We start from the raw sequence: 10,260 nt of genomic DNA, 5'->3' as shown, positions 1-10,260 counted from the left end.
GGCCCCGGAGAGGGGCTGCTTTAAATGACGCTAGCTCGAGAGGGGCGCTCAGCCAACTGCGGCCCCTGTGTCTTGCGAGCGGCAGGGGCTGGCGGTGGCGGCAGCAGCAGAGGGGTGATGAGCGGCGCACAAAAGGGCTCCAGAGAGGGGCTGGCACCAACAAAGCCCAGCCCACTTCCTCCTCTAGACAGGGCGGGGAGAAGTCAGGAGGAGGGAGGGAGGAGGCGCCGCCGCCATGTCAGGGAGAGGGAGAGGGAACGAACGTGCACACTAGCGATCTGACGTGCTGGCAATCCACATGGCGATTTCTGGACCATCCGTGGGCCGGATTTAGAAGGCAATTGGGCCTGATCCGGCTCGCGGTCCTAAGTTTGTCGACCCATGGTTTACATAGACAATGAGAGAATATGAGGGGTGGCAGGGTGTGTTTGTTTGCCTTTGATCAACTGCAGTGAGATTTGTTTGCATTTGCATTAGGTCAGGTTAGCCATATTGATTTGTATGGTGTTGGTAGATCCCTGCTATCATTCTTGTCCGTTTGTGTGTGTAATAAAAGGGAGCCATACTGGGGTGAAGGTGTCCTCTTCCTTTTGTCCTCATGTCAGTTTTAGTTTACTTTAGTTAACTTTTCTAATAAGGCCATTTTCCATACAGTTTGGTCCCAATGGTCCACGCTTACTCCCAACAAGCCTATCCAGTGCCTAACTATGACATTTTTGGCTGCAGAGAGTAGATAATAATAAGCTCTTTATGGCATGAACATTATTGTCTTGGAAAACATTTAACGGGGCCAGTTCTGGGGTGGGTTCCAATACCTGTTTGAAAAGGGGTTTCTAAGGTATGGTGCACAAAATTTAAATAGGGACAAGGGGTATCAAAAATCAAGCGGAACGAGCATGTGCAGAGTGCACCCCTCTTGCCAGTGAGGACTCCTCTGCACTTAATGAGATTATTCCGCAATGCAGCAGGATTCTCACACCATGTTGCTTTATTGCTTAAAAAAGAAATCTGTATACAAAGTTCCACTTTGGAACAATTATTTCTTATGGTGTCAGAGGAATTGCACCCTTCTTTCCCTCCTGCAAAGATGAAAACCTATAAAGGCGAATTGCCTTTTGAGAAACTTCAGTGAAGTTTTTTTTTTTTAAGGCTTCAAAGCTTTTCAAAGGCGCTAGGCCAGACTTTATTTCGTTTACATTCCGAAGAATCTGGGTTGAGGTCGACGGCAACTTTAGAAGCTCATCAAGGGGTCTGTGGACGGAGAGGTTTGGGGAAACCCTGGTTTAGGCTGCGTTTTCCACAAGGGGTAGGTCAAAGCACCAGCGATGGGACTCGTTGATAGAAGTGAGGAATGGAGCCTCCCTGGTCAAAGGCAGTATACCTTTGACGGTCAGGAAAAACATACAAACCAGGATGGTTATCAGTTCTACATGTAGGCATCTTCAGACAATTGGCTGGCTGACGCTGGAAAAATAAATGATGGCCTGAGCCTGTAGGATGATTCCTGGATTTCTGACTTTCCTCAGCTGTAGGAAGCTTCAGGCTAGCCATTAAAACAGGTGCGGGAAACCTGTTCAGACTCTCCAGGCATATTTCGCTGGACTACATCTTCTATCAACCCTGACCATTGGCCTTGGCTGGCTGCAGCTGATGGGAATCGGAGTCCAACAACAGCTAGAGGATGCTGTGTTGGCTGTCCTTGTTTTGGCCTACAACTCCCTTCATCCCTGACCGTTGGGCATCCTGTCTAGGGCCTGGCAGCAGTTGGAGTCTGACTAGTGGCAGTTAGCTCAGCTGGTTAGACCATGGTGCTGAGGACTCCAAGGTCTTGTGTTTGATCCCCATATGGGCCACTTGCCTTAAAGGAGCATCAGTTTTCTTATTGTACAGTACTGTATTGTATTGTCTTGTATTACCTATCTGTCTGAAAGAACCGCTCCCTCCTTTACATTCCAGACTCTCCCTCACCTGAGCAGGTGTGCTCTGAGCTAGTTACTAGCTTCCAACCATTGAAAGCACTCCCCTGGGTGCTCCATCCTCCATCCAATGAAATACTTTTCACCTACAGGGCATTTTGGGACGCAGGTAAGTGAGCAGCTGACAAAGAGGGGAAAATCTACATGCAAAATTTCCAACTACAGAAATGCCAACTTTTGTTCAGAAATTCGCCCGGAGCGAGACTCTTAATCTCAGGGTCATGGATTTGAGCCCCACACTGGGCAAAAGATTGGTTGAACTAGGTGACCCTCGGGGTCCCTTCCAGTTCTACAATACTATGATTCTACAATCCTTCACCTGACCCCAATATTTTGCTCTTTCATTTTCTGGAACCTTTGCTCAGCATTTGAGCCTGCTGAGGTTGCAAAGGAGCCAGCATCCCCCCCTTTTCTCCCCACCCCCCCACGCCACTGCTCCATCTTGGCTCTGTGCCTTGGAGGGCATTTGTGCCTCCCCATTCCCCATCCCCCCCCCAGCCACATGGGAGATGTTTCCCTCATCTCCAGGTTGGCCCCAGACATATTTAGTGTGCTTAATCTTTTACCCGCGAATAATCTCTGTGACTAAGATCACTCTTGGTATCAAGGCGAGTGTCTGATACGAGGACTCTAATCTGCTAGCCAGCAGGAAGGCACTCAAAGTGATCTAACAAGGATTTTCCTTCCCCCTCCCTCCCAATTTGCCCTCCCCAAAGAGAGGCAACAGAGAAGCATCTCCGTCCTGTGGCCTCTGATACCAACGTCTCCAGGTTGGAAAGCGACTGGCCCTAGTTGTGCGGAGTCTCAGACCTCAAGGGACCAGACGTGGCCCCCCAGGTCTCTCTGTTTGGCTCATGGGACCCTCCCCGGACCATTCTCCTTGCCAGGCTGGCAGTGCTACGCCCCCCCCCCTTGTTGAAATGTGTCATAGAAGTGTGCCAATGCCTCTTGGAGGGTGTGTGTGTGTGTGTGTGTGTGTGTGTGTGTGTGTGTGTGTGTGTAAAGAAACCCGTGACTTTTTTGCGGCTCACTGTACAAAGTCAGGGAGCCACATCCCCTCCTGGGTAACTTTCCAGGGGCCACATGCCATGCACAAGCGCACACACACCATTTCCACACCGTGCTGCAGAAGCAAGGCACGCTTTCCTGAATAGCAGTAATCACCACCATTAGATAGATTCATGGAGATTAGCCTCCTTAGTTTCTATCCTCCCCCTCCCCCATCTTAAATTTGGTTTTCCACATTTCTGCAGCATTTTGTGAGTTTTCATGTCTAAAAAATCCTCATGGAAATTCATGTGCTTTAGTGCTTAATAAATCAATTTTTGTACACTGTTTTGGTTAACACGCACATTTCTGTAAGTAATTTCTTTTAATATAATGGACTTTTGTGTGCCATTTTCACCACTATATTTTCACGCGCACTTGCCCCTCGTAGGCATTTTCGTAAATATTGTTTGCTAGGCTAGTAAAGCGAGATGAGCGCCACAACCCCGAGTCGTCTGCGACTGGACCTAACGGTCAGGGGTCCCTTTACCTTTAAACATAAAGGTAGAGGACCGACTCTGGGGTTGCGGCGCTCATCTTACTTTACTGGCCGAGGGAGCCGGCGTTTGTCTGCAGACAACTTTCCAGGTCATGGGGCCAGCATGACTAAGCCGCTTCTGGCGAACCAGAGCAGCGCACGGAAACGCCGTTTACCTTCCCACCGGAGCGGTACCTATTTATCTACTTGCACTTTGACATGCTTTCGAACTGCTAAGGTAGGTTGGCAGGAGCTCACCCCATCGCCGGGATCCAAAACGCCAACCTTCTGATCGGCAAGCTCTAGGCTCAGTGGTTAAGACTCCAGCACCACCCACATCCCTCCCTTTACCTTTAAGGGAACTATACAGAGCTTTTCAGATAACTGGATTTTGAAGGGTGTTTGTGTTTCAGAATATGTACACAAGTTTGAAAAATTCAGTTTTACATGCAAATGGAAACATTTCCCCACCATCATTTGCGAGCCCTTAACGGTGCAATGCAAGTGGCGCTGTGGGTTACACCACAGAGCCTAGGGCTTGCTGATCAGTAGGACGGGGTGAGCTCCCGTTGCTCGGTCCCAGCTCCTGCCAACTTAGCAGTTCAAAAGCCAGTCAAAGTGCAAGTAGATAAATAGTTACCGCTCCATGCTGGCTACATGATCTGGAAGCTGTATGCCGGCTCCCTCGGCCAATAATGCGAGATGAGCGCGCAACCCCAAAGACGGTCACGACTGATGGTCACGGGTCCCTTTACCTCTTGAACGGTGGAAATGCAAGCTTGGGGGAGGGGGGGAGAAGAGACTGTATATAACATATGTGATTTCTCTAAGCAGTAGAACTACAGCCATAGAGTCAATTCTGTTTTTTGCACCAGTAACATTCCCCCCGAAGGGAGGTGCACCGTTCCTGGAGGTACTGCAATACCAGGTCGATGCATGGAGTGGACGGAGCAAGCCCCTATTCCATCTCCCAGCTCCAAAAATCCATTTAATATATAGTCCTCAAATAGAGGACATATCAGATATTAAACTGATAAGAACAGATACTACACTTGATCTTAGCCAAAAGGCCGAGAAGCGATACCAAGCACAACAAAAGTTACGCAGGACCGCTTTCCGGACGGATTTTGAGCTGTCGGAGGGCAAGTGGTGTTGCAAAGCGCTCACTGCCTCATTGGACTCAGCACCGTTTCCAATTCCACAAAACATGCTTCGGCAACGTTTCTGCTTCTGTTGTCCAACTCAGCTCCCTCTTGATAGACAGTTTAATCTCAAAAATAGTGTATTCCATCCACCTTGTCAATTTCTCAGCCGTCTGCCTGGTTGCTCGATGGCCATTGGTGGTAAATCTACATAAACCCGCCCATTCAATCGCCCAGGTGCTGCATAATTTAACTCGCTGCCTGCCAGCAGAGGTCCCAAAAGTTTCCCTTACCGGTAGATAACTTCCTGCTCCTTCGAGAGCATCCTGCAAAAACACAGCTGTGCAAAAGACACATCCGTGCTGACGCTCATTAGCAAAGGGGTCCTTGCAGGGCAAATGTTTCCTGCAAAACATTGTACAGTAACGCTGTAAAGAAATGTAAGGGTTGGAGAAAATGTATCTGCGTTCTCATTCTCTTTGTAACTTTGTCATCAGAGTCTGGTTGATTAGAACCAGCGGCACCACCAGAAAAAAAAAATTCGAGTGGGAGGAGCCATGTACGCAGCTAGGATTTATTTTAAATGGGGGCAGGCTTTTTTTGGGGGGGGGAGCAGAACTGAGTTATCTGTAATGCAATTGGTCAGTTAGTTAAGTATTCTTATTTATTTGCTTGATTTGAGGGGGGCAGCTTCCCCCCCCCCGCCTACACCCATGGAGGGAGCCCAGAAGGGCAAAGTGTATTTCTTAGTGGACAAAATGTGGGCCACAGGAAGAAAGATAGCAGAATATTTCATGTTAAGATCGCCATCCTTCACCCCTACTCCTCAATGCTTTCCCCTGGAGTGCTCAGACTTCCTCAAAACAGTCCCCCGCCCGCCCCCCAGGTAGGCTACGCAAAGAGTTGGTGGCTGGGTTAAGATCACCATGAAAGCTTTGTGCTTGCATAGAGGTACAGTAGAGCCTCAAGTTAGGTTACTCTCGAGTATTTTTCCGGGTTTTGCCGCTCGTGCATGCACAGAAGCGCTCCATCGCACCGCACGCATGCGCAGAAGCAGCGCCTCTGGATACAGATATTTCAGGATGCGCGCGGACCCCCGGAACAAATTAAATTTGTATCCAGAGGGTCCACTGTACCCTCCCAGGACTAGGTCCAACACCGTTGAACAATTACACCACACTGGCCTTTTAACAGAGGGACAATTTTATTCCTGCATTGCAGGGGGTTGGACTAGATGACCCTTGGTGTACCTTACAACTTCCAGATGGACGGGGTATAAATAGTAAATTATTATTATTATTATTATTATTATTATTATTATTATTATTACAATTCTATTATTCTAATGTAATTCTGCTGTTTCTTTTTTGGAAGATATTAACTAGTCTGAACAGCAAAATAGCAAAACACATAACTGAATTATGTTTTATGATCTGTGATACTGTGTGTGTTGATGCTGGTCTGCGACTGTATTAATAAATTCATTCATTCAATAGCAGCTGTTTTAACATTTTGCACCAATATTTTATGTCTCAATCTGAGACATATTGGTGGCCCCAAAACTATCAGCCAATATGTAGTCTGCATTTTCTTTTTTTAAAAAAAGTTGCTGTCCTACAGCTGGTTGTAAGGCAGCCCTGTTGAAGTTCCCAGAATAGGACGTCTTTCTGCCCAAAAGGCACACATAAAGTAAGGTAACAAAGTGAGTCTTGTGGTATCTCAAGACTAACTTACGGTGTTAGCTTTCGTGGGCTACAAAAGATACTCTCACAACACGAAGACACTGTGGCAACCTTGATAAACAAAAGTGAAAACATTCCAAGCATGTGCAGTTTAACATTTTTAACTTCCTCTCACTTAGCTCTTCCAAGGGCTCACCCACACCTCCGTTTCCCATAGAGAAATCTGTTCTTTACTTCTGAATCAGAGCAAACAGCAATTGAGTTTTGTGCAGACTGACATTTGTTCTGATTCAGCGGCAAACAGTGCGTTTCCCAGGAGAAAGCCAAAATGCTCGGGCCCATGCCTAGAAAGCAGAAACATGGACAAGTCCTCAGTGGGTATTTTTATCCCAGTTGACTTTGGTCTTGTTTCTATATATGCCATTTAATCGTTTTTATATAACATTAGTGTTTTGCATATGTTTTTATTGAGTTGTGAAATCACTTTGAGGTGCTTCATAGGGAGCAATGCATAAATGGAACAACAACAAATGTCGCTTTGGAAACAGGACGCTGCTCTTTTGTGGGTGCGCCATCTTCACTAGTAGACCAGACACAAACCTCCCTCACGGACGGGAGCAAGCCAGCCGTAAATCACACTGAGCAAGCTGGGGGTTCCCTATTAGCAAAACAGGATCTGCGCAGGAGTGTCAGGCCCAATGAGAGCACAGCAACTCAGAACTTGCCTCCATGAAGCTGCTGCTGAGACTAAAGGTCCCCGCCTCCCATGTCTCCTCCTTTCCAGTGTTCTTTCCAAACAACTGGAGACTATGCCAGTGTGCCTGTTTTTGCTCCTCCCGCTTTCATGCCTCTCCTGGTTCTGGGAGATCTGGGAGGAGAGAGAAATTTTTGCAGCAGGAGAGAGAGACACCGTGCCCCTTCACAAGCCTGATCCATCTCTGCCTCTTGGCCTCCCTCCTCTCCAGCCTCCGCTTCTGCCTCCGCTTCTGAACTGCTCTCTGCCACAGCCTCTTCCTGCTCACTAAACCCTGTTCCCTGTTCATCTTTGGACATCTCCTACCCAAAGTCTTCTTCCTCTTCTCCCACTGACCACCACTCCCTGGACTCCCTGAGCCTTCTTCCCTTGGGGGTTCCTCATCTGGTTCTTCCAACCATGCCTCTGCGTCCAACCAGTCCATGACACTGATCTAGATGCTTGCTGTTTTCCTGCCTCACAAGGTGGATTTCAGAGCTGCTAAAACCTGTACAGTCATTAGAATCACAGTATATTCTGGTCCAAGTTTGCCCAACAGGCAGAAATCCACCAGGGGTTGTAGCCTTTCTCAGGCTGGGGAAAAAAATAGAGCATTAAAGGGTGTTGAATTCCTCTGTATCCAGTCTAATGCCATCCACGTCTCCAGATTAAAAGTCTAAAAAGCATTCAGCTTTGTGTGCTGGTCAAGAACTGTAATCAATCAATCAATCAGCATTCAGCTTTTATTTCCTAATCAGGGGTTAAAACATAAAACAGTTTACTGGGGAATGGAGGACTGGAAATGTGGAATGGACTATCCTAGGAAAGGGCGTGGCTGGCTGGCAGGCACCCTGAACAGGGACGCTCCACTTGTCTTCTGCATTGTACACTGAATAAAATCGCAGCAGATACCCAGCAATGTAAAAAGAGGAACATCGTTGGAAGGCTCGTTGCTCCCCCCTTGCGGCAGAAACCTGCACCTGCAACCTTACAAGTTCTGAGAGTGAAACGCTCGCTATTTTGGGATGGGATTCGATCACACATTGGCAAAGGCAGGAAGGTCGCACAATGAAAGCTGATTAGGAGGCCGTGCAGAACTGACCCCTTGAGACTGAACTTTTTGATTAAAATGAACATGCGGTATGATGATAAACAATGGAACCAGGGAAGGGAATAGGGGAAAGTCAACTCTTTTTATTTTTAATTTTTTATGTTTGAATATGTATTGTTGTTTTTATTGTTGTTGTTTTTGGGAAATTAATAAATTATTATTTATTTTTAAAAGAGAGAGATTGGACTTTTTGTGAAAAGGGAACTGACAGCAAAATGCCCCGGAAAGTATAGGCTGTTTTGAAGCAACAGCCTGGATAGCTCAGTTGGTTAGAGTGTGGTGCTGATAACACCAAGGTTGCAGGTTCGATTCCTGTATGTTGCAGGGGGGGTTGGACTAGATGACCCCCGGTGTCCCTTCCAACTCTACGATCATCATCGACTAACCTCTCTGCCAACAAATCAGAATAAGTGCTCAGTAAACCTCCCAGCAACTCCATGCAAACAACTATGGCCCAAGCATTATGTTTCTTTCCTTTTTAAAAGTTTTTTTAAGGGTTTCTTTTTCTTTCCACTGTGTACAGCATCAAGACACCAATAACCAGATTTTTAAAAAAAAACCAATACAAAATGCCACAGCAAACAGCATGCAAAACTCATGAGAGAAGCTAGCTGGGAGTTTTGGAACTTCTGATAGCTCCACCTCTCAGAACCCACAACCCATACAGTATATCTCCTTGCTGTAATGGAATCTGAACATCACCAAAGTACGAATTGACGATGCTCAGCATTCTGGGTGTTTTGAGACTTTATGCTTCACTTTTCATCAGGCCTCCTCTCTCTTTTCACTGTATACCATTGCACATTCTGCCCAGTATTAAATGCACATTTTAGAGCAGCTGGTTCATTGGGGAGAAGGCGGCACGGCCCCAGCAACCTCTGCTTTCCCTCAGCCAGATCCTCGGTTGCTTGCCTTCTTGCTTACAACCACGTGTGTGCGTGCATGCAATCTTCATCCTACTTAGTGTTGGCTGGTGGTGCTCATTGGGGACTGGTTGGGCAGAAGGCAGGGAATCATAGAATCATAGAGTTGGAAGAGACCACAAGGGCCATCCAGTCCAACCCCCTGCCAAGCAGGAACACCATCAAAGCATTCTTGACATATGCCTGTCAAGCCTCTGCTTAAAGACCTCCAAAGAAGGAGACTCCACCACACTCCTTGGTAGCAAATTCCACTGCCGAACAGCTCTTACTGTCAGGAAGTTCTTCCTAATGTTTAGGTAGAATCTTCTTTCTTGAAGTTTGAATCCATTGCTCCGTGTCCACTTCTCTGGAGCAGCAGAAAACAATCTTTCTCCCTCCTCTATATGACATCCTTTCATATATTTGAACATGGCTACCATATCACCCCTTAACCTTCTCTTCTCCAGGCTAAACATACCCAACTCCCTAAGCCGTTCCTCATAAGGCATCGTTTCCAGGCCTTTGACCATTTTGCTTGCCCTCTTCTGGACACGTTCCAGCTTGTCAGTATCCTTCTTGAACTGTGGTGCCCAGAACTGGACACAGTACTCCAGGTGAGGTTTGACCAGAGTAGAATACAGTGGTACTATTACTTCCCTAGATCTAGATGCTATACTCCTATTGATGCAGCCCAGAATTGCATTGGCTTTTTTAGCTGCTGCATCACACTGCTGACTCATGTCAGTGGAGCCCAACAGTAGATGGCGCCAGAGCTAGTAACAGGCAGAGCCAACTCATTCTAGTTCTGTCTCCATCCTTCTCCTTCTCCCTGCTGACTTGTACAACCCTGAGACTGAGGAGGAAGCTCAGCTGGCAGGCAGGTCCACCCCCTGGACTGGATATAGGTAAGGAGGCAAGCAGGTGGGGTATGTCAGAGGGCAAGGTGAGGTTAGTGGGGCTGTGCCCCCATTTGCCTTAATGGGCACTGTTTCCTAATGGACATTTGGCCTCCCAGATCCCGAGCTCTCCTCACTCCTCAGTTCCAGGAGGGTTGATCTCTCTCTGTTGCGTCTTTCTTCCTTTGTCCCAAAGCCTGGGGCTGCCCAGAGGATGTCCTGTCCATTGCAGGAGCATCTAGAGATAATTCAGCTGGAACCATCCCTTCTCTCCTTGTGAACCCAGCTCCTGC

The 10,260-nt window shown here is 47.4% G+C and overlaps 2 non-coding genes across 2 annotated transcripts; one reads left to right on the top strand and one right to left on the bottom strand.

The window, feature by feature from the left end:
• Nucleotides 1-4,392: 4,392 nt before the first annotated feature.
• Nucleotides 4,393-4,583, bottom strand: LOC118076613 (U2 spliceosomal RNA). Its single transcript, XR_004691521.1, has one exon. It is a non-coding gene; the product is annotated as a U2 spliceosomal RNA (small nuclear RNA).
• Nucleotides 4,584-8,413: 3,830 nt separating this feature from the next.
• TRNAI-GAU (transfer RNA isoleucine (anticodon GAU)) lies at nucleotides 8,414-8,493 on the top strand. The gene has a single exon. It is a non-coding gene; the product is annotated as a tRNA-Ile (tRNA).
• Nucleotides 8,494-10,260: the final 1,767 nt, after the last annotated feature.

Source organism: Zootoca vivipara, chromosome 17 (assembly GCF_963506605.1).
Source record: "Zootoca vivipara chromosome 17, rZooViv1.1, whole genome shotgun sequence".
NCBI classification, from domain to species: Eukaryota; Metazoa; Chordata; class Lepidosauria; order Squamata; family Lacertidae; genus Zootoca; species Zootoca vivipara.
This window is presented reverse-complemented; position numbering and strand designations above follow the sequence as displayed.